This window comes from Macaca fascicularis, chromosome 4 (genome assembly GCF_037993035.2).
Source record: "Macaca fascicularis isolate 582-1 chromosome 4, T2T-MFA8v1.1".
Lineage (NCBI taxonomy): Eukaryota > Metazoa > Chordata > Mammalia > Primates > Cercopithecidae > Macaca > Macaca fascicularis.
Window position 1 is genome coordinate 136,313,928 of NC_088378.1, and position 24,718 is coordinate 136,338,645.

Consider the following 24,718-nt stretch of genomic DNA (forward strand, 5'->3'; position numbering starts at 1 on the left):
CACAGCTCTAAATGCCAGGTACTGAGTTTTCACATCCTGGTCTCTTTGGAGGCCCCGGGCATACAGAGTCATCTACTCCTAAAGCAACTGTGCCTTTCAGAAGGGCAGTCTTATTCTAAAATTAAAGATTCGCAGGGCCCACTAGGATTATAATTAGTTTGTATTTCTCCACCTGGCACTCAGAGATGCTGAGTTTGGGAAGGGAATGTGGGGCATGCATTCTTAAGGCTGGAAACCACTTTAATTTGCAAGATTTAGTGGCTTTTTCTGGCCACTGGCTTGTTTTAAGTCTCTGGCATCCTCAGCTAGACTAAGAATTGTCACCTTGTGTCCCAGCCATACTGATTCATATTTCCATCAACTTGGCATAAAATGTGCCAAAGAAACAAGCTTTCCTGGTGTCACTCCCTGCATCTGCATCCCATACCACTCCCAGCACTTGCCTCTACTCAGCCAGAGAAATTCAATGCAATTCAACTACCAACGCTGAATGCCCACCAAATGACAGATAGAATGACAGGAGTTTCAAGTATCAAGAAAAACAAGGCCCTGCTCTCAAGGGGGTCAGAGTCGGCTGAAAAAAAGGAGATACGTGGCCAGGTGCAGTAGCTCACGCCTATAATCCCAGCACTTTGGGAGTTTGAGGTGGGCGGATCACAAGGTCAAGAGATTGAGACCACCCTGGCCAACATGGTGAATGAAATCCCATCTCTACCAAAAATACAAAAATTAGCTGGGCATGGTGGCACACACCTGTAGTCCCAGCTACATGGGAGCCTGAGACAGGAGAATGGCCTGAACGCGGCAGTCAGAGGTTGCTGTGAGCCGAGATCGCGCTACTGCACTCCAGCCTGGTGACAGAACGAGACTCCGTCTCAAAAAAAAAAAAGATACGTAAACAAGCAGCGACCCACAGAGTGGTAATTACTACAGACAGAGACCCTAAGCTCTGAAGGAGTAAAGGCTACTCTCCTGGGAGGGATCAAGGAGAGGAGGGGAGACAGGCAATTCCAGGCAAGGAATAAGCAGTGCAATTGCACAGAAGCCTGGCAGCCTGAACTGCTGGAGGCAGCCTGAACTGCTGCAGACAGCAACCAGAGAGGGAGCCAACAGGGATCAGGGTTACTGCACACCAGATGCTGCCATTTTACAGATGAGAAAGCTGAGTTACGGAAGGGATAAGTAACTTGTCCAAAATCATACGTTATGAAAAGACAGGTTCCAAGCCAAACAGTTGGACCCTAAAACCTGCGCTTTTAAACATTACAGTACATGGTATGCGAATAGTTCAATCTGCTGAAGTGTAAAATTTAAGAGCTAAGTTTATGCAGGAAAGGTAGAATGGGCTGGATCATGAAAGGCTTCATATGACATGCTAAGCATCTGAACAAACTTTCAGCAGGATACTGGACTAAATTAATGTGAACGAGCTTCCCCTTTCTATCACTATCACAGAGAAATACCAGATAAAATAAAACAAATGACACCCTTAGACATGCAGTCAAACTGGAAAGAGAAATGCCCTATGTGCGACAAGAACTGACACCACAATGGCCTGTGGACTTTTGCACCCACATATGAAGTGGTTTAAAGCCTGCCTGTGGCTTTGAGTCCCAGTATCAAGAAGAGAGCCTCAAAGGAAAGCAGTATAGGCTCTCAAAAGAGAGCCAGTATAGGAAAGCAACAAGAAGCTGAACACTTCTCCAAGGCTCTGTGGGTCAGGTATGGGTGGGAGGTCACCCTTTCTTAAGTCACCAAGCTAGTCCTGCCCATGGATATAAAACTGAACTTACACTACTAGGGTGGTGAAGGGGTGCCGCACTAAGCAGTGAACATAAAAACTGAGCCAGGACCACTGAAACACTCATGGCCCCGCCAGAAGCAAACAAACTGCTCTGAGGAATTCTTTCATAATTCAGGTCACAAGTCTTAGACAGAAAAGGGAATCCCTCCTGGAGATGAACTCACACCCAAAGTTACAAACCACACAAGGAAATAAACCACCAAGCGGGCGAGCATCATACACAAAACGAGAAGTAGCATCCCAAGAATCAGAAATAAGACAGTCTCAAAGAAACTACACAAGAAAACTTAGATGATTAAACAGATAAAGGAGCACAGAAAGAACAAATATAGAGACTCTGGTGGTAGAATGGTCAACAATATGTCTAAGAGGCCTTCCAGAGGCCACTGTAGAGAAAATGAGAGAGCCAAAGAGGCAATGGCTGAAACTTTCCAGAATTTAAGAAAGAATTAAATGTAAGAGATTAACATTAGGGGAAGCTGGGTGAAGGAATATAGAAATTCTGTAAAGCTAAGTTTATCTACAATCATTCTAAAGTCAAAAAGCTTTTTCTTTCTTTTGTTTTTTCTTTTATAAATCAGTCCTCAGATAGAAGCAGCATACCAAATCCTGAGCAAGAAAATGGAGAACAAATCCACACTTAATTTCAAATGATTCTAAACAAAAGCATATATACATATATAGAGAAATATACTAATTGAATATGATTAAAGAGAATACTGATGTTCATTGTACTACTGTTCTAATTTTAACATTTTTCTAAGTAAAAGGATGGGAGAAAAGATGAGAAAATGTTGGAGTAAGAACAGAAATAAAGGCCAGGGAAGTTGGCTCACTCCTGTAATCCTAGCACTTTGGGAGGCCAAAGTGGGAGGAGGGCTTGAGTGAGAAGTTCAAGAACAGCCTGGGCAACACAGTAACATCCCATCTCTAGAAAACACTTTTTCTTTAAAAAAATTAGCTGAGCGTGGTGGTGTGCACCTATAATCTCAGCTACTTAGGAGGCTGAGGTGGGAGGATTGCTTGAGCCTAGGATGTCAAAGCTACAGTGAGCTGTGATCACAACACTCCAGCCTAGGCAAAAGAGCCAGACCGTGTCTCAAAAAAGAAGAACAGAACAGAAGTAAAATGTATAGTTTTCAAACCGGTAAAGGGAATAAAGAAAATTCCAGGCCGGGAGCGGTGGCTCATGCCTGTAATCCCAGCACTTTGGGAGGCCGAGGTGGGTGGATCGCCTGAGGTCAGGAGTTCAAGACCAGCCTGGCCAACATGGCGAGACCCTATCTCTACTACAAATACAAATTAGCTACGTGTGGTGGCACGCGCCTGTAGTCCCAGCTACTTGGGAGGCTGAGGCAGGAGAATCGCTTGAACCTGGGAGGCAGAGGTTGCGGTGAGCCGAGATCACGCCACTGCACTCTAGCCTGGGTAACAGAGCGAGACTCCATCTCCCAAAAAAAAAAAAAGAAAACTCGGAAGGAGAAAAACAGGCAAAAACGGAAATACATGGAAAGTACTAAAAAATAGAATACAGTAACACATTAAGTTAAATCCCAAAAATGTACATAAATTACTTCATATTGTCAGATTTGATTTAAATCCAGCCACATTCTGTTTATGAAAGAAACTCCTAAACGTCATGACACAGAAAGGTTGAAAAGATGAGGCAGTAGCAACCACAGGCAGCACTAGTGCCATCAGACCTCATAGCAAAAAACAGGAGTGACATAAGGGAGGAAGAATAAGACTTAGTTACTGATTAAATGAGGCCAGGGAGAAGAGAGAAACAAAGGGTAACTGTCAGGTGAACAGGGGGATGTGGATGATTCCATTAAGGTGGGGATTGTGGGAAGAAGAGCAAGTCTGGCAGGAAAATGTAAGAGTCACTAGGGGAGTGTTGAGTTTTAGAAGCTCTGGAGACCCCTCGATGAAGATGTCCTGTAAGTAGTTACAGAAGATTCTTACCACCACTATTAAAAATGTACATATTTTTCCTTTTTTTTGAGACGTAGTCTCGCTGTGTCACCCAGGCTGGAGTGCAGTGGCGTGATCTCGGTTCACCACAAGCTCTGCCTCCCGGGTTCACGCCATTCTCCTGTCTCAGCCTCCTGAGTAGCTAGGACTACAGGCGCCCGCCACCACGCCTGGCTAATTTTTTGTATTTTTTAGTAGAGATGGGGTTTCACCATGTTAGCCAGGATGGTCATGATCTCCTGACCTCGTGATCCGCCCGCCTTGGCCTCCCAAAGTGCTGGGATTACAGGCATGAGCCACCGCGCCTGGCCCATATTTTTTACTTCTAAAACAAAACAAAAATCCAAAAAGCAATCGCCCACTAAACCCCCCACCGGAGAACTAACCATGATCTTAGCAATAAACCCATGTTTCCCATCTATGCCTGGTCCATCTAAGTTCTGCTCCTGCTGGGTGATGTGAAAAGTGGTGACAGGCTCCAAGGTTTCTAGAGCCAGTTCAGGTCCCATGTACACAGTGGAAAAGCTCTTTGGAGGCAGGAAACCCTGTGTCTGTGCAGCCAGAGGAGAAACAGATTCACTAGCAGCAGAGGTCAGGAGCCAGAGGTTCACTACTGCCAGGTGGACCACTTTCACTGGCTGAATCCCAAGGTTCAATGCAAGTAATCAGTTACCCAGTGTCCATTCTTGACCTCACGAAACATACAGTAGGCCAGGCGTGGTGGCTCACACTGCAATCCCAGTACTGTGGTAGGCGGAGACGGGTGGACTACTCAAGCCCAGAAGTTCAAGACCAGCCTGGGCAACATGGTGAAACCCCATCTCTACAAAAAATACAAAAAAAAAAATTAGCCAGGTGTGCTGGCACACGCCAGCAGTCCCAGCTTCTTGGGAAGCTGAGATGTGAGGATCACTTGAGTCAGGGAGGTCAGGGCTGCAGTGAGCCAAGATTGCACCACTGCACTCCAGCCTGGGCGACACAAGGAGACTTTGTCTTAAAAAAAAAAAAAGAAAGAAAGAAAAGAAAGAAAGAAAGAAACGTAGAGTGAAGAACAGTCATAATACAAGAAAGACTACGGCAAACCCCCACAAGAGAAGTACCAACAGCTACGGAGTTCAAAGAACAGAAAGCTCCTCTGTGCAGTTTAGGGGTACAATCATGTCATAGAGGAGGCAACACTGGAAATGTTTTTTTCTCCATGTCCCCTTGTTACATAATTACAGGGGTACATTGATCGATCCATGCAGCTACGTGTCCAGTGGCTTGGGGCATCCAGGCACTTACCACTCTCCACAGCAGAAGCTGGTCTCTATAATAGTGATACCTAATATTTATTGTTTACAAAGAATCAGGCATGTGTTCAGCGTTTTATGGGCATTCTTTCATTTAATTATCCCGATTACTCTATAAGGTATTGCTGTGGTTGAATGTTGTGAACCCTCCAGAATTCATGTTGAAACTTAACTCCCAATACAACGGTATTAAGAGGTGTGTCTTTGGAGGTGTTTAGGTCATGAAGGCCCTGCCCTCAGGAATGGATTAGTGCTCTTATAAAAGGGCTCCAGGGAACTAGGCGGGCCACTTTCACCCTTCCGCCATGTAAGGACACAGAATTCATCCCCTCTGGAGGACACAGCAACAAGGTGCCATCTTGGAAGTGGACAACAGCCTTCACCAGACACCAAGTCTGCCAGTCCTTGATCTTGAACTTCCCAGGCTCCAGGACTGTGAGAAATCAATTTCTGTTGTTTATAAACAGAATTTTGTTATAGCAGCACAGACTAAGACAGGTATGTACCTTTTTTTTTTTTTTTTTTTTGAGACAGAGTTTTGCTCTTGTTGCCCAGGCTGGAGTGCAGTGGCGGGATCTCAGCTCACTGCAACCTCTGCCTCCCGGGTTCAAGCGATTCTCCTACCTCAGCCTCCTGAGCAGCTGGGATTACAAGCATGCGCCACCATGCCCGGCTAATTTTTTCATTTCTAGTAGAGACGGGGGTTTCTCCATGTTGGTCAGGCTGGTCTTGAACTCGTGACCTTAGGTGATCTACCCGCCTTGGCCTCCCAAAGTGCTGGGATTACAGGTGTGAGCTACCATGCCCAGCGATATGTACCATTGTTATTCCCAATTTACAGATGAGAAAACTGAGGCCCAGAGAGGCAAAGAAAAGTTTCCCAAGGTCACTGAGATAGGGTCATAGAGCCTGAATCTGAACCCAGGTCTAACGCCAGAGCACATGCTCTTACCCACTTTGTCATCTATCTCATATAGGCATTATAATTCTATGTGCCCTCCTAGACTTGTAGCTCTGTAATCCATTGTCTTAGCCTCCACAATGCCCAGCTCCAGGACAAACTGTGGAGGGACAAAGACAACTCTGGCAGAATGACATACAAGTAGGCTGGATTTAAGGCAGAGCTCTTACACACATTCAAGCTTGGGATCCTCCAAGCAGAGGTTGAGTGATTCGGCTAGCCACAGAATCTCTCTGGTTATAAAGCTCAGAGTGGGCTGGACGTGGATCACACCTGTAATCCCAGCACTTTGGGAGGCCAAGGCAGGCGGATCACCTGAAGTCAGGAGTTCAAGACCAACCTGGCCAACATGGTGAAACCCGTCTCCACTAAAAAACACAAAAATTAGCCAGGCATGGTGGCAGGAGTCTGTAAACCCAGCTACTCAGGAGGCTGAAGCAGGAAAATGGCTTGAACCTGGGAGATGGAGGCTGCAGTGAACCAAAGTCGTGCCACTGCACTCCAGCCTAGGCAACAGAGCGAGAATCCATCTCAAAAAATAAAAATAAATAAAAATAAAGCTCAGAGTGTCAGGCACAGTGCTAGACACTAGGCAATCTAATTCTCACAACAATTAGCCCCATTTTCCAGAAGAGGAAACTGAAGCCCAGAAAGGTTACAATCTGTTAAAGGCCTTCAGCTAATAAATGACAGAACCAGGATTCAAACCCAGACCCACCTCAAAAACTATACATGTAGCTGCTGTGCACACAATCTAGCAAGTCTCCTGACCTAGGAGTTAGTGGAGAGGGTAGGCAGTGAACTTTGCCTTTGGACTTGGGGAGCTCAAACTGAGTAATGAATATGTAATCACCGTGTGGACTAGAAGTACAGTCACTATTTCAGACCAGGAACCAACAAGGCCAGGCCCAGAGAGGAAGCCAATGAGCACAGGTTCATGTACATCTGCAGCATAGGGAAGAATCTCTGCAATGAGTGTTTTTCCAAACAAGGTGGTCATGTTCACAGGTTCTAGGGGTTAGGACTTGGACATATCTTTTGGAGGGGCAACCATCCAACTCACTATAGGCAGTAAAATCAGTGGCGAGAAACACTCAAAAGAACGGGAGGAATGACCTGTGCATGGAAGAGGAATGAGGTTTAAAGCTGTTAGTAAGGCTCCCGGAAACTGAGAGAATGACGGGTTATTAACAGAAAGGGGATATGCAAAGAGCAGAGACAAAGATGGGCTCTGCCTTTAAGGCTGCACACTCCAGCAGGCCGGTGGACACGGGGACCTAGTGTTCAGGAGAAAAGAACTTTAGTATTCGGTAGCTATAAGAGCAGATGGTCACAGTCATAGGAAGGGACAAGCGTGTGGAGGGAGAGGGTGAGAGAAGAGAGGGCAGAAACCCAAAGAATGTTCACACTCAGGCAGTGGAAAGAGGAAGAGGAACCAGGCCAGCAAAGGCGCAGTCAGAGAGGAAGGGAAACGGAGGCCACACGAGTACAGACATTTGCCCTCCTAGGGGGCAGGGTCCAGTCTCTTTCATCCGCATCATCCCAGAGTCTGACAAGGTACTAAGCGTAGAGGAGGCACTTGGCAATTCCTGAAGTAATAATAGAGAGCAACTATGTGAGAGAGAGCAACATATCAGTGATTTCTAAGATGCAAAGAAAAGAAGGTAAAGGCATCTGTAATGCTTGAGAGCTTGGCAAAGTTACATGAGGCAGCATCTTCCGAGAGGGTGTGGGGTGAGTAGGGGAAGGCCTGGAGGAAACCCCAAGGGAAATGTGATGGGAAAACTATGAGAAGAAGAATAGAATGAGCAGCCAGCTGTTGGAGGTGAATTCTGGGGCCTTAACTGCCCACCATGGGGCTCGCGTGAGCTCCCTGCTACACGTAAGAGCTGCCTTGCCATCCAGCCGCTCTTTCTGTTCCAATCCCAACCATACATTCCACATATTTATCTAAAAAACAGTTGCCACAACTCATCTTGGGGAGAAGAGCTGCTGTGAAACCTATGAGCGAGAGGCTGCTGCTGTGACCTGGGAAGACCTGCCCCGCATCCCTGGCAAGTTCTCTGGGGTGACTCTTCATCATGGGCGGGTAGCAGGCTTTTCCAGACAGGAAGCGTGTGGAGAGGAGCAGGGACTGTGGCCAGTGGGTGACTCATGAAGCGTTTACCAGCCATGTGGGTGCCCACCACCCTCAGAGGGGGGCAGACTGGGCCAGTTGCATCAGACTTCCTGGAAGCATTTCTTCATTTCTATTTTTGAAGACACTGAACTTCCAGAGTGACATCTCTCCTGACTTCAAAAGGCACTCCAATCAGCAGCCAGAACCAGTATCTTCTTACACATACTTTACCCACCCAACTCTACTCACTCCCCAACATGCCTGCACACAACAGAGGAAGTGGCCAGACAACATGATGCAGACTTTCTAAGGGCAACAGGAAACGATACAATACCACGGAGCCACAGTGAGGACCCGGGTGGCTGGAGCTCCCACACGCCACCATGTTTCCCAACAGCCAGACCATTCCTGGCCCAAAGACAGGGATAAGCATCAATTCCCAAATTAACTGGCCGACAGGTCAGAGAATAGCATCATCCAAAAGATCACAGGACTTCCTGTACAAATTAACCCAGATTCAAAGGAACAGGGAGTCAGGTACTCTTATACTGCAATGAGAGGGTAAATTAGTATAACTTTCTAGAATTTCACAATATGGCAACATTTATTCATATCCTTACATTTAGATTCATTCAAAATTTGCACACATACACACAAATATACTCACTTTAAAAACTGAATACCTGGGCCAGGTGCAGTGGCTCAAGCCTGTAATCCCAGCCCTTTGGGAGGCCGAGACGGGCGGATCACGAGGTCAGGAGATCGAGACCATCCTGGCTAACACGGTGAAACCCCGTCTCTACTAAAAAATACAAAAAACTAGCCAGGCGAGGTGGCGGGCGCCTGTAGTCCCAGCTACTTGGGAGGCTGAGGCAGGAGAATGGCGTGAACCCAGGAGGCGGAGCTTGCAGTGAGCTGAGATCTGGCCACTGCACTCCAGCCTGGGCGACAGAGCGAGACTCCATCTCAAAAAAACCAAAAAAAAACAAAAAAAAACTGAATACCTACCAAATACCAGGAACTATGCCAAGTAGTAGGGGAGAGAGACAAGGTGACTGCTCTCAAAGAGCTTTTGTTCTAGTCATGGATTTGGACAATTAACCAATAAATCAATAAAATCGTATCTAAGTGTAGAGAGCATTGGCTCTAAGAGCAAAAGATGAGAAATAACCTAAACGTCTGTTGGCAGGACTGATTAAATAAGATTAGATATTCTCATAAGAATGAATACTGCTCTGCTATTAAAAGCGCATTCTTGAAAACTATATTCAAATTGCTAGGATATAAATGTTTAAAGCAGGTTTCAAAACAGTACCACGATTATGTCCAGTGACAGAAGTCAATCACAGAAGATCACATATTGTATGATCCCATTTATATGCAATGTCCAGAACAGGTAAATCTGTAGGTAGAGAAAGTAGATGAGTGGTAGTCTTGGGCTGGAGTGAAGGTGGGGTGGGGCACTGAGGTGGGAATGCATGCTAATGGATTATAGGATGTCTTTTTGGGACTAAGAAAATGTTCTAAAACTAGATTGTGGTGATGATTGTACAACTCTGTAAATACTAAAAACCATCAAATTGCACACTGTCAACAGGTGGACTTCAAGACTTGTATCTCAACAAAACTGCTAAAAAGTCACATTCAATATGACTTCAATTTTTTTTTTTTTTTTTTTTTTTTGAGACGGAGTCTCACTCTGTTGCCCAGGCTGGAATGCAGTGGCAGGATCTCGGCTCAATACAACCTCCGACTCCCCCGTTCAAGTGATTCGCCTGCCTCAGCCTCCCGAGTAGCTGGGACTACAGGCGCCCGCCACCACACCTGGCTAATTTTTTGTATTTTTAGTACGCATGGGGTTTCACTGTGTTAGCCAGGATGCTCGATCTCCTGACCTCGGCCTCCCAAAGTGCTGGGATTACAGGTGTGAGCCACCGCGCCCAGCCCAATATAGTTTTCTAAAAGAGGGGGTGTGAAGGGTCATGAGGGGAAGGATGAATAGCCATTCAAAACATTAACCATGGAAATCCTCTGAGAGGAAAGTTCTAGGTAATTTTATGGTCTTCTTTATATTTATCTTTATTTTCCAAATATTCTAAAATATAGAAGTTTATTTAACTGGCAAACCAAATTATCCAGGGTTTTAAAATCTAGTTTTCCAAGTGTACCTTAAGTATGTCCAAGGCACAACACTAGAAAGGTCCAACTGCTGTGTTAACTTAGATATCTCTAGGGTTGTCATATTCTTCACACCAAAGATACCAACCAGATAGCCAAGGAGAGGAATTTCATACTTCAAATAAATCAGACCAAGTAGCTTCTGGTTAGGGGGAGTATCTGCTGACTGCTAGAAGAGCTTGCTCCTCTCTGCAAACACTTTCAAAGAAAAAAAACCCAGCAGCCACCATAAAGCTCAGATACTATCAAAGCATGCAAAACAACATCAAAGATTTGAGCAGATTCAAACAGAAACTTCCTGGACACTTTCAGGAGTCACTTCCTGGTTGTGAAGTGTTAGGCCCTCTGGACAAATCATTCTCTCCCACGTGGCCTCCTCTGATCAGTGACTTCAAAGGCATCTTTCTGAAATGACTGGGCTGAGGGAGGGTGCCAGCAACTGGAAGTCAGTGGTTTCCAACCAGGCTGTACCCCCAAATCAATGGGGAGCTTTAAAGGCAGGTTCCTGGACCCCATCCCTGGGGATTATAATTCAATAGGCATGAAGAAGGCCCAGGAATCCACATTTTCCCCAAAACTCCCTGGTGAATATGCCAGTTGAGTCAAGTATGGGACTCACTGGGCTGGATACCATCCGGGATAACTCAAAATAGGGCTAGCCTCCACATCTGGCTACAATGCAGCAGGAATCCCACCCAGTGAGCACTGTGGATCAAAAGGCCACTAAGCACAGAAAGGGAAACTCCACAGGGAAATTCCATGCATGTCTGGCTATCACTGCTGAAGCTCGGGGGAAGCTAGCAAATCCCCAGAGCAAGCCTATTTTGGAAGGTTCCCTAAGACACAGTGATCTTGCATGCTAAACTGTGAAAAGGGGGATGACTAGTACAACTTCCACTGTGGGAGACCACAAGAAAAATCAGCCCTCTCCAACCACACAGAAGAGCCAGCAAGCTTTGCAACTCCCAAGGAGCCAGAAGCAGAAATTAAGGCAGTATAGAGTAGCAGAAGAACCCTGAGTCTGAGTCACACAGATCTGGGTTCAAATCCAGTATCCACTAGCGGCTGTCTGTGGATTAAAGATGGCTACAAACCTTTTGCCACTCTTTCCATCAAGAGGTGGAGTCTAGTTCCCACCCTGGAATCTGGGCTGGCCCAGTACAGCTCTGACCAATAGAACATGATTGAGGTGATGCTCTGGGACGTGAGCCCAGGCCTCAACAGGACTGCCTTCCACCGTCTTGGCCCCCAGATGCCATGCTGCAAGAAGTTCAGGATAGACTCTTGAAGGATAAGAGGACATGCAAAGAGAAGCGGCTTTGGACATTACAGTGCAGCTAAACACAGACAAATGGGCAAGCGCGGCTGACATCATGTGGGGCAGAACCAAGCAGCTGGGCCCAATTCACACAATCAAGAGAAAGGATAAATGGTGGTTGTTTTAAACTACTGAGTTTCGCAGGTGATTTGTTACACAGCATTAGGTAACTGAAACACTGTTTCTCCTTGAGCAAATGGATTTTTCTGAGCCTTGGTTTCCTCATCAATCAGATATGGAATGATGATAACCTGAACAGGGTTGTGTGAGTCTCAAAAGAAGTGAATGGGCTGTGAAAGTCTAAAGTGCAGACCAGTGCCAGTTACCGTCACTATTTCTGCAAACCCAATGTTCAAACCACCACCACACCACCATATCCTTTCTCCACATTTAGAGTCTTTTTGGGCCAGGGTACCTCTTCATATACAAAGGACAGGAACTATTTATACTCACCCTGTAACTGGGAAGGACCCTGCCAACAAATGCCCCACGTTCCCAAATAACTCACCTTCTCCCACCACACCAGTGTTCCCTCTGGCCTCTCTCCTTCCTGTTACAGTGTTATCTTTGTCCCAGCCATCCAGGTTCAAAGAGTCAACCTCTTACATGCCTCCACTTCCTTTCAGCATCCAGGGAATGGACAAAACCTCATCCCCCCAGTCACCCCCACCTTTCCACTTCCAGTGCCACGAAAAGGCACGGCCATCAAAGCCAGGCAGGCCTGAGTGCTGCTCTGCAACCTACTACCTGTATGACCATATGCAAGTCATAAGTATGGCCATATGCAAGACCATATGCATATTATTATAAATCAGTAATACCTTCTTTTTGTGGTCATTTCGAAGACAGAGATTATGCAGCTAAAGTATTTAGCACAGACCGGATGCAATGGCTTACGCCCATAATCCTAGCACTTTGGGAGGCCAAGGTGGGTGGATTACTTGAGGCCAAGAGTTCAAGACCAGCCTGGCCAACATGGCGAAACCCCACCTCTACTAAAAACACAAAAATTAGCCAGGCATGGTGGTACACGCCTTTAGTCACAGCCACGAAGGAGGCTGAGGCACTAGAATTGCTTGAACCCGGGAGACAGAGGTTGCAGTGAGCTGTGATCACGCCACTGCACTCCAGCCTGGGTGACAGAGTGAGATTGTCTTAAAAAAAAAAAAAAAAAGTATTTAGTACTACAGGCCAGGAATTTCTCACCTGCACTACTATAGCCATCTCCTAATCTAGGCCTCTGCCTGTGTATCTCTCTCCATTTTGACCCCTCTAGTGTAAATGCTATCAGATTAATTGTCCTGTATGGCAGCTATCACATTATTCTCCTGCTCAAAGACCTTCCATGGCTCCCACTGTTCTCAGATCAATCTCTGAGAACCTCTCAGCTACGTATGTAAGATTGTACACAATCATGGCTCCATCTGCTGCCTTGGCCAATCCTATCCTTACTGCAACTTGCTATTAGAGTCAGCCATTTAAAATGGCTGGCAACAATCCTCACCTTCTGGTATTCACATCTTTGTGTAAATCTCTCCTAACTCAGAGAAACTGCAAATTAGTTTTAAGCCACTAAGTTTTGGGGTAATTTGTTATGCAGGAATCGATAACTAATACTCTTCATTTCCCCTGTCACACCTCAGCTGTTGTTCTTTTCTTTAGTCATATTCACCCTTCCTACAACATCTCAGCCTGCTGAAATTCTGCCAGGGCTGCAAGGCCCGCTCAGATACTAGTGCTCACTCACCCTGAGCCTTTCTTAAGTATCCTCTAGAAGCCTTTCCCAGTTCTCCAGTGTCCACTCCATCACTGCACCTATCACACAGAAGCACTGTCAATCTGTTTATCTGTGTGCAAAATGACAAGGTTATTCATTGCCAAAAAAGACTGGAAATCACCTGCACATTCATCAATGAATAAGAGAATGGCACATCCAGGCCGTGCATGGTGACTCACGCCTGTAATCCCAGCACTTTGGGAGGCCGAGATGGGCAAATCATTTGAGGTCAGGAGTTCAGGACCAGCCTGGCCAACAAAGTGAAACCCTGTGTCTACTAAGAATACAAAAATCAGCTGGGCATGGTGGCATGTGTCTGTAATCCCAGCTACTCAGGAGGCTGAGGCAGGAGAATTGCTTGAACCCAGGAGGGGGAGGTTGCAGTGAGCCGAGATTGTGCCACTGCACTCCAGCCTGGGTGACAGAGCAAGAATCTGTCCTTAAAAAAACCATACAATGGATGAGGCAACTGTTAAAAAAAAAAAAAAAAGAATGAGGGGCCGGGCGCGGTGGCTCACGCCTGTAATCCCAGCACTTTCGGACTTTGGGAGGCTGAGGCAGGTGGATCATGAGGTCAGGAGATCGAGACCATCCTGGCTAACACGGTGAAACCCCAACTCTACTAAAAATACAAAAAAAAAAAGTTAGCTGCGTGTGGTGGCAGGCACCTGTAGTCCCAGCTAATCGGGAGGCTGAGGCAGGAGAACGGCGTGAACCCGGGAGGCAGAGCTTGCAGTGAGCTGAGATCGTGCCACTGCACTCCAGCCTGGGCAACACAGTGAGATTCCATCTCAAAAAAAAAAAAAAAAAAAAAAGAATAAGGAAGTTCTACAGGTCTGGTATGCAAAGATGGCCAAGATACAATAAGTGAAGCAAGGTGCAGACCAGTGAGTACAGCAGACAGGTGTCTGCCTAAAGAGTAACACTTGGGGCCGGGTGCGGTGGCTTACGCCTGTAATCCCAGCACTTTGGCAGGCCAAGGCGGGCGGATCACAAGGTCAGGAGATCGAGACCATCCTGGCTAACACAGTGAAACCCCATCTCTACTAAAAATACAAAAAATTAGCCAGGCGTGGTGGCACGCACCTGTAATCCCAGCTACTCAGGAGGCTGAGGCAGAAGAATCGCTTGATCCCAGGAGGCAGAGGTTACAGTGAGGTAAAATCGTGCCACTGCACTCCAGCCTGACGACAGAGTGAGACCCCATCTCCAAAAAAAAAAAAAAAAAAAAAAGTAACACTTGGGAAGCCAAGGCGGGGAGACCGCCTGAGGTCAGGAGTTCAAGACCAGTCTGGCCAACATGGTGAAACCTTGTATCTACTGAAAATACAAAAAAAAATTAGCCAGGTGTGGTGGCATGCACCTGTAATCCCAGCTACTCAGGTGGCTGAGGCAGGGAAATTGCCTGAACCAGGGAGGCCGAGGTTGCAGTGAGCCAAGAACGCACCACTGCACTCCAGCCTGGGCGACACAGCAAGATACTGTCTAAAAAAAAAAAAAAAAAGTTAAACATGGAATACTACATGACCCAGCAATTTCACTAAGCATATTCCCAAGAGAACCTAAAGCATATGTCCACACAAAAGCTTGTACATGAACGTTCACAGCAGTCAAAAAATGGAAACAACCCAAATGTCCACCAACTTACCAATAAATAAAATGGAATATATACACACGACGGAATACTCAGTCACAAAAAGGAATAAAATACTATTATATGCTACAATATGGATAACCTCGAAAACATGCTAAGTGAAATTATTCAGACACAAAAGGCTACATATTATATAATTCCATTCATATGAAATGTCCAGGATAGGGAAAGCCATAGAGAAAGGAAATAGATTAGCAGCCAGGGGATGGAGTAACTGCTGATAGGTAAAGGGTTGTTTAGGTGACAGAAGTGTCCTGGAATTAGTGGTTAATATAACACAGTTAATATATAAACAACACAGTTAATAAAATATTTAAAACAGTTAATATAACATATATTAATTTAATATAATATATAAAATACAATTAATATATAAAAACCAGCAAAGTGCATACTTTAAAGTGGTGAATTTGGTTATGTGAAATATATCTTAATTTTATGCTATAAAAATATGTAGAATACAAAATAAAATAAACTGCTCACATTCTGCCTGTGGCTCAGTGATTTGGAAGTTTCTCCCTGTCTATGCCCTCCAGCCCCGAAAGGCTGCCAGTCTGTCTCCCCCATCTTTGTGTCCCCTGGCACTTTCTAGCTGCTCACTCGCCCTTCATCTCCCCTGTGACTTCCCACTTTCTGACTCTTGGGCAAGGCCTGGCCCCCGCCTCACTGGATCCACCCTTTCCTGGTGGGTCCACACCACCTACTCAGACCTACTGGACAGCGTCTGGAGGCCGAGGCACCAGCCCCAGAAGTCACCCCAGATGAGCCGTCCAATGGCCAGGGCTGTGGTAACAAGCGTGTGTCAGCTGAGGGATACGGTTTCACATGGGAACTTAATTATAGCTCGGGAGCGGTGAAGGGAGAGGGGGTGGCGCAGGCTTTGAGGGGACGCACAGGAAGCTATCCTGCCCTGTCAGCGGGTCTCACCAGGCCTGTGATCACAGGAGAACAGGTATGATCCAGGCAGGCCTACAGGAACGCACAGCTTATGGAAATCTGCCTGCTTTTAAGCATGAATTCCTAGCTCAACCTGTGTGCAGGCCAAAGTGGCCCAGAAAAGACCTGAGAAGCCAACTCCCACTTACCCTTAGGATTCAGAGAGGCCTTCTCCTTGCCTACTGCCAGAGACCCCATTTTATTCTGTAAGAAGTGACAGGGAGGCATAGCTTGTTCCTCACAAAATACCTCATCTTCAATTTTCTCCCTTGCTTTGCAATGCTTTTCTAGAATGGAATCTGAGCTACTGATGCGTGGAACATCTTCCTCTATGCTTGGATCCCTGCCTATTGCCCAGGGAGGTGCCAAGAAGTTGTGCAGCTGCTGCCACACAGGTGTCAGTAGAGCACAGTAGCCAGATATACCCGATGTGTTCAACTACTGGCCTGGGCACTACCAGGTGAGGGAAGCAGATCAGGCAGAAAGAGAGAGAATCTCTGGAAAGATCATGGAAAGAGTGGGGCCAGGGTGGAGAAGCAGGTGCCACTGAGACACATTTTCTTCACCCCTATGTCTGGCCCCTATCTGGGCCCCTTATTCTCCAGGTCTCTTCCTGGCCAGCTTGCTTGCTGTTTCAGAAAGGTCCCTGCAATCACCTGCTGCCTGCCCTGCCCCAACCTATCATCCAAGCAGCTTCTTCTCACTGACTCAAGATAGAGCCAGGGACCCAGGCCCTCCTCTCAGTTGCTCTTCCCAAGACCCCCACCCCCAGCCCTGGCATTACCCTTCCTATCTACTGTCTGTGCACCTTTTTTTCTAAGCTCCTGAGAGATTCATCCCTAAAAGCCATAGAAAGAAACCTTCAGACTGGAGGTGGTATCCTTTTCTGGATTTGTATGGAAGGGAAAAAAAAAAAAAGGCAGGAGTGGTGAGTAGGCAGAGCAGATGGGGTGCTGGACAGGGACAGAGGGAGATACACAGATGGGGAGAGGCAGAGTAAGACCTGGTGCACCTCTCTACCCTCTGCACGTTTGGCAATAACATCAAGAAACAACCAGACAGTTCTTCCCAAGTGCCTCCCTCCAGGCCAAATGCCTTTCCCACAAGTGGGAGGGGAGGTCGGAGGACAAGCAGACACCACGAAACCACCTGAAAAATGGGAAAGGCAAGTCACAAAAGTAAATGTTAAACAGTATCCCATTTTGAAAGACAGAAAAAATAACTAGGTATACACAATTTGAAAAGAACCCAGGTTAAAAAAAAACATATATCAAAGCAGCCACTTATGTGTGATTATATATTACTTTTTTCTTCTCAGTGCTTATCTGTATTTTCTAATAACCTATAACAAATGAGCATTATTTATATAACTAAAACATTTTTAACTAAATTAAAAACCACATGCATGAAAACTTATGCCTAAGTGCCAGTCCCACATTCTAAAAAAAGTCAGTTCCCCAGTTCCTACAATCCTAGCCATTGGTGGCATCTGATTAATTTCAAACCTCCCAAATACAGTTTTCTAAAGGTGTCATCCACTGTTTGTCACTAGTTAGATAAACAGCTTGCAAGTGGCAAGCCCTTCCTCCATCACCTCATGCCCAACACCCAGAACCACCTGCCGCCATGGGACACAGACCCGCACCACTCCAGAGCTCACACCCGAAAGCCAGAGCCTCAGCAAGGTGTAAAAGTAAACATAAGGTGTGGGGGTTACAGGCATCCTCAGATCAGAAGATTCCTTCCTGCACCTCCCTGCCTTTTCCAGGGCCCAGGCAGGGGCTGGCAGGAGCACACTCTAGGCTGCTGTCACTGGGAAGTACCCTGGGGGGCTCCACAGACAATCACTGGACTCAAGTTAATACCTACTCAAGCTAATGTTCAGATGAAGAGGAAGAAAAAAATAACATTGAAGTTCTTTTTCTTTTTTTAAATATTATTTTAAAATTTTAAATAAATACATACTGGGTCTCACTATGTTGCCCAGGCTGATCGCAAATGCCTGACCTCAGGTGACCCTCCCACCTTGGCTTTCCAAAGTGCTGGTACTGCTAGTGTGAGCCACCATGCCCAGCTGCCTTGAAGTTGTTTGGTCCAACCAATAATGACTGGCATCCACCTATGGTGCTGGGTGCTGAGGGTCTAATGACAGTAATGAAACAATAATCATTCAATGAGTGCCTCCTCTGTGCCTTTACATGTATGAGCTCATTGAATCCCCAGGGGTGGAGGGTCTACAGTTATCACCCCCATGCCCCACAGAGTCTGGCTCTTAAGCACTACCCCATATTCCCTAGAAGTTCGTAACCTAACCCTGAGAAACAGCCAGTGAGCTACTTCCTGCTGTGTTCCAGGAGGAAGCTCATTCCCCTCTGAGAAGCCAAAGAAATGAGAAGTGTGGCTGTTTCTCTCTCGGCTGCCCTCCCAGCCTCTAGCTACCCGAGCTCTATGATCCCTGGGGCCTACAGCTGGCCTGAGGAGGAGCCAGCAGGGCAGGCAGATGGGCACAGTTCCCAGAGACCAGCCAAGGCCACCAGTGAGATGCCATCTACGCCTGCCTCTTCTGATTTCCAATGCCATTCCTGCACCCCAGCCCCTGCATCCAAGCCAAGAAACGGAAACACAAATAGAAAAGGTTCTCTAAAAATAAATCAAGGATGGTAAGGTGCAAGAAAAGAGAAAAATATAATGCCACTGCTGGTTTGGGTATAGTGAGTCCTGCTAGCTTAGGCAGGGCCCATGTTGGGAGGGCAAGTATCAAGAGCCCTGGCTCCCTTTCAGCCTCTGCTCACAAGCCTGTGGATGCAATACTTGCATAACTACCGAGGCTGAGGTGACATCAGCAAGAACAGCAGAGCTACTGAACTGAGAAGAACAGGGCTCAAATTCCAGTTCCACCACTTGTTAGCTGTTTGACTTGGGCGAGTTGTTTAACCTCTCTGATCCTACACCTTGTCTGTAAAATGGGACTACCCATACCCACCTCTTGCAGGATGGTGTAAAAGGAAGGCGAGCTCATCCGTGGGGTAACGACTGCCTAAGGGAGAACCTGAATAAAGGCAATTTCCCTCCCTTATTTCTCTCCCTACGTGCACATCTGGGCCAGCTTCTCTTTCTCTTTTCACTTCACCAGACTGAAGCCGCTGATTAATCACAGCAGAGATTGTTTTTTTTCTCTTAAGAGTTCCTTCCACCCTACAGGCCGGGCCCACAGCTCGGCTGTTCAGTCTCTTGTGGTTCTAGGGGCTGCTTACTATCTTGGAGCAGATCCAGGGAGCCAGTATGCACGACTATTCTCAGGGCCTCCTCTGTCCACTGACCTGGAATGAGACTCTGCAGGAGGCCCTAAGGCCTGCCAAAATTTTGCCTCTGCTCAGTGACCAACAAGAGACTGCTATTTTCTGAAGCCAACAGCAGTCTGGCCAGTCAAGCAGGTACTTTCCAAACTGGAACAATTAGATCCAGCCAGCCATCGTTCCTAGAAGTCCCTGCTACGCAGTGATCAAAGACATGGGCTTTAATCACTTGGTTTCAAATCCCAGCTCTGCCATTCATTAGCTGTGCAACTTTAGACCATTTTCCTAACCAGTCTGAGCCTCAGTATCCTAATGTCTAAAAGGGGTACAATGGTTCCTACCTCTTAGGGTTGTTGTGTGAATCAAAGTGATATATGTAGTGATTAGCATAATGCATTCAACATGTGGAAGCCATATTCTACTCAGATCGTTACCAGGTTATCTACCGGCTCTGCCATGGAAAGGCAATTAGACACAGGTGGGGATAAAAGTCAGCTGTGGGAGTCGCACTGGGGAGACCAACAGGGGTGAAATGGAAAGAAACAGAGAGCCGGGGGGTCTGGACTTCCTCGTGGGCTGAAGGCGGCCATGGAGGGAGCCTCTCAGAAACTCCCCAGAACTGCGCAGTGAATGGCCAGCCTGCACTGCTAGATACACAGTGCCATGCCAACACTGACGTGGAACTGCTTTCATCATTCAGAAAGAGGAGGCTGCTTTCTCCCCCTCTTCTAATATTTTTAAGTGACTATGTTTGCCTGCTGGTAGTCCCTCAGTATGATGTGATAAATATCCCATGGAAAGGAACTGAGGAACACGGGCCTAAAACTCGTGAGGTTGTGTGAGGGGGAGGAGAGGAGAAGGAAGCGGCAAAATGCCAAGCAAAGTAAAAGCTGTTATGGCACTTCAGGGCCACCAATCTCGTCTCTGACTTCATTTCCTAGTCTCCTCCCTCCCTCCCTCTGTCCAGCCACGCTGGCCTCCTCACTATGCGTTGAACACCTCAGCTGTGTTCCACCACAGGGCCTTGGAACTTGGTTTCCCTCTGCCTGCGAGATTCTTCCCACAATAGTTCACTCTCCTTCCGCTTAAATGTCACCTTCGTGGTGAGACCTTCCCCAGCCCTCTATGTGAAACTGCCACACTCTCCTTCCTGCTTAGTTTTCTATAGAGCATCTGAAGCCATCTCACATGCTATTGACTTAACGCTGACTCCCTCCCTTCCCCCACCTCAGTTACCACGAGAGCAGGAGATTTTTTATCTGCTTTGTTTATCCCTTCATCCCCAGTGCCTAGCACATAGGAGGTACACAATAAACATTTATCGAATAAATGGAAGAGGAGAGGGGAAGATGGAATTAGAATCAGATTTTAATAATCCTACATCCTCACTGGTCTGAAAGAACTGAAGGTGCTGGGAGAGTTCCAAAGCAAGGATCGGGTACCATATGAGGCTTTCTCTCTTGCTCCCAAGAACTCCCCAACAGGTTCCCCCAAAGTGCAGACTGTTTCAAATACTGGTTCAGGAAAAGGCTGGGCCTATGCTCTCCTTGTGCCATGAGAGGGACGCCTTAAAATAAGAACAGGGATCAGCCAGGCCACCACCTGCACCTGGAGGCAGATGAGCCTTATATTAGTCTCCTATTGCACTGTAACAAATTACCACATTACCAAAAATTTAGCGACTTAAAACAAAACACATTTATTCTCTTACAGTTCTGGAGGTCAGAAATTCAAAATTAGTTTCACTGGGCTAAAATCAATGTGTTGGCAGGGCTGCACTTCCTCCAGAGGTTCTAGGGGAAAACAGTTTCCTTGCCTTTTCCAGCTTCCAAAGCTATGTTCGTTGCATTTTTGGCCTTCTCTTCCACCTCCAAAGCCAGCAGTGTAGCATCTTGCTGCAGTAGTCACATTGCCTCCTTCTCCTGTATCCATTCTCTCTCTGGCCCCCATTCATAAAGACACTTGGGATTGCATTCAGGGGCCCACCCAGATAATCCAGGATAATCCCCTCATCTCCAGATCCTTAATCACACGTGCAAAGTCCATGATGTCATATAATATTCACAGGTTACAGGGGTTATAAAGGGGTATATTTTGGGGGCCACTATTTAGCTTACCACCAAGGAAGCAAGCTCCAAAAGTCTGGAAGAAACACAGTTCAGATCCCTGGTCTACATGAAAGAAGCATCAGATTGGGAGCCTTGGCAGCGTCCCCAGGCCAGGGTCTTTCTTTAACTATAACTGTTTGCTATTTAAATAGGCAGCAGGCCAGGCATGGTGGCTCACACCTGTAACACTAGCACTTTGGGAGTCTGAGGCAAGTGGATTACTGGAGGTCAGGAGTTTGAGGCCAGCCTGGCCAAGATAGTGAAACCCCATTTCTATTAAAATACAAAAATTAGCCGGGTAAGGTAGCGCATGCCTGTAATCCCAGCTACCGGAAGGCTGAGGTAGGAGAATGGCTTGAACCCAGGAGGCGGAGGTTGCAGTAAGCCGAGATCACACCACTGCGCTCCAGCCTGGGGAACAGAGTGAGACTCTGACTCAAAAAAAAAAAAAAAAAAGTAGGCAGTGGAGAGTTAATTTTATGGAACTGAGCATTCTGGCCCTCGGAGGACCTCCTTGAAAGGGAAGGGTAATTTTCTCTTCTCCAGCCTGAAGCCCCCGATGGACTGCTGAGCAGTACATTCCAGGATATGTGTGCTGAGGGTCAAGGGAATCCATCAGGATCTCTGCACTTTCCTAAAGGCTTTTACATAGGAGTGGGGGCTGCCAAGAAATGGTCTGGACCACATGAACAAGCTCTAGATCAGGATGGCAGATAAGTGCCGCATCTCATGACTGCAGCTTGGGGTGGAGGGTTCTGAGAACCCATCTGGGCTTGGAGAGGAAAACTGATGTGGTCAGAGTGCCATGACCACCAGGTCAAACTCTAGGAATGGGCAGGTCAATGGCAATCTGCACACTGTGACCAACCCTGGATGCACATATGGACACATGGCACCTCTGGCTGCTACATGGCACCTCTGGATGCTACAGGAAGGTGGCTTCTAACCAGACATGAAGTGACTTGGAGAAGCACACCCTGAGAAACATAACTGCTCCAGGAAAGAGCTGCACATTGTGGACACTCTCCTATGTTGTGCATACATCGTATGCTTTCTTACTTAGCTGGAATATGCTGTTAATTGTGAACCATTTCCCATCACTCCTCCCCGAAGCCCTTAAGGGCCCAGTGAGATGAATGAAGAGGGTAAACTTCTAATGTAAGAACAATATGCTTCTATTACCAGGTTTATTGGTGTGAGGTTAGCCAGTGGACCCAGCTGACCAGCATATTTAGTGAAGAAATGATAGAGCAGTGACTCTCAACCAGGGTTGCCCCCTAGGGGACATTTGACAATGTCCGCAGACATTTGGGTGTTACAGCTGGGGAGGGGAGAAGAGTGTCACTGGCACCTAGTGTGTAGAAGCCAGGGATGCTGCTCAACATCCTACAATGCACAAATTGCCCATACAAGAGATGATTATCCAGCCCAACATGTTTACAGTGCTAGGGCTGAGAAATTCTACACCAGAGGAACAGGAACTAGAAGGCAAAGAGATTCAATAGCTATGAACATGGAGATGTTTTAGGCAATTAAGGGAAACAAAGGAAGAGCATGCTTTGCTTGCTTGTTTGGAAAAGGAGGTAATGAGTAGAGCTCTGGGTTCTGACAAACTTGAGAACAGCATGATTGTGAGGAGAGAATGCAGGGTGGCCTGCTCAGCTACTGCTGCCAGTTGGAGAGCAAAGTTGGCTTGTACTTCCACCGGACTGGTGGCAAGGAACTCTGTCTCTGCGATCACAATTCTTGGACGAGGGGTGTGCCAAAAGCAGTGATAAGGATCAAGTGGTCCTAGCAGATCACAAATGAAAGCAATGAAAATCAGCTGTGAGATACCTTTTAGTATCATGATATGGAAGTGAACTTAAGCATGAAGCAGTTTTCCCACACCACTTGGGAACCTCCCTTCAGCATTGTCCTAGAAGAGAAAGAACTCTTTCCAAGCTGAGCTGCCATCAGCTGTGGAGAACTTAGTAACGTTCTCAGGAGAGCTGCTGAGGTGACGATGAGGCTGGGTAGAAGTCAGGAGTAAAATAATTTCTGGGGGGAGTCTCTCTGAATCCATTGTGATTCTGATTTTTAAAAAATTATATAAGAAAAAAAGAAAGATAGGGCTTTTTTCTTTTTTCTTTTTTTTTTTTTGAGACAGGGTCTTACTCTGTCACCCAGGCTGGAGTAGAGTGGCGCAAACATGGCTCACTGCAGCCTCAACTCCTCGGCTTGAGTGATTCTCCTGCCTCAGCTCCCCAAGGAGCAGGGACTACAGGCATGTACCACCACGCCTGGATAATTTTTGTATTTTTTGTAGAGACGGGGTTTCGCCATTGTTGCCCAGGCTGGTCTTGAACTCTGGTGTGCTGGGACTACAGGTATGCGCCACCGCACCCAGATAATTTTTGTATTTTTAGTATAGATGGGGTTTCCCCACGATGGCCAGGCTGGTCTCAAACTCCTGGCCTCAAGTGATTCACTGCGCCTGGCTGGAAGACAGGACTTAAATGAAAAAAAGCGGTGCTGCGACGCACTCCCCTAAACGCCAGGAGCTGTTTAATGGAAGACGAGGCTCCCAGGCTGAGGCTGGGCTTCCTATGCCCGAGCCTGTAAATATGGGCTGGTTCAGAAGTCACTTCTACCTGGGCTCACCCCCTCAGAACCCAGCTTGACAGAAAGGGGACAAACCACCATTTCCTGAGGTTCATTTTAATTCTCACAAGGAAGAAAATGAAGGCTCAGGACATTCAGTCACAAGCCCATGGTTAGAAGGCCAGTCAACACTGGAGCTGAGTCATACCTAGATCTCCAGCACAAAACCCACTCAGGCCTCTTCACAGACAATGAAAGGGCTACAAATGTTCCTCAACTTACGATAAGGGCAAACCCATCATATGTCGAAAATGTCACAAGTCAAAAACGCACATAATATACATAACCTACCGAACACCATAGCTTAGCCTAGCCTACTGCAAATGTGCCAGAACATTTCCATTAGCCTACAGGCAACATCATCTAACACTGAGCTTATCTTATAATTTTGAAAATCTCATGTAATTGAATACTGTACTGAAAGTGAAAAAACAGAATGGTCATATGAGAGCCGGGGCATGGTGGCTCACGCCTGTAATCAGCACTGTGGGAAGCCGAGGTGGCCAGATCACCTGGTCAGGAGTTAGAAACCAGCCTGGCCAACATGGTGAAATCCTATCTCTACTAAAATACAAAAATTAGCCAGGCCTGGTGGCAGTCGCCTGTAGTCCCGGCTACTCAGGAGGCTGAGGCAGGAGAATCGCTTGAACCCGGGAAG

The 24,718-nt window shown here is 46.7% G+C and overlaps 1 protein-coding gene across 8 annotated transcripts in view; it reads right to left on the minus strand.

The window, feature by feature from the left end:
- Nucleotides 1-24,718, minus strand: part of PPARD (peroxisome proliferator activated receptor delta) — an 86,404-nt gene that overhangs the window by 47,630 nt on the left and 14,056 nt on the right. For 2 of the 8 annotated variants that reach the window (XM_045390718.2, XM_015449516.3), the window contains exon 3: nucleotides 9,466-9,552. The exons of the other annotated variants lie outside the window; for them this stretch is intronic. The gene's annotated coding sequence lies outside the window, so the exon portion shown is untranslated. The remainder of the gene's footprint in view (nucleotides 1-9,465; nucleotides 9,553-24,718) is intronic. 8 annotated transcript variants of the gene reach the window in all.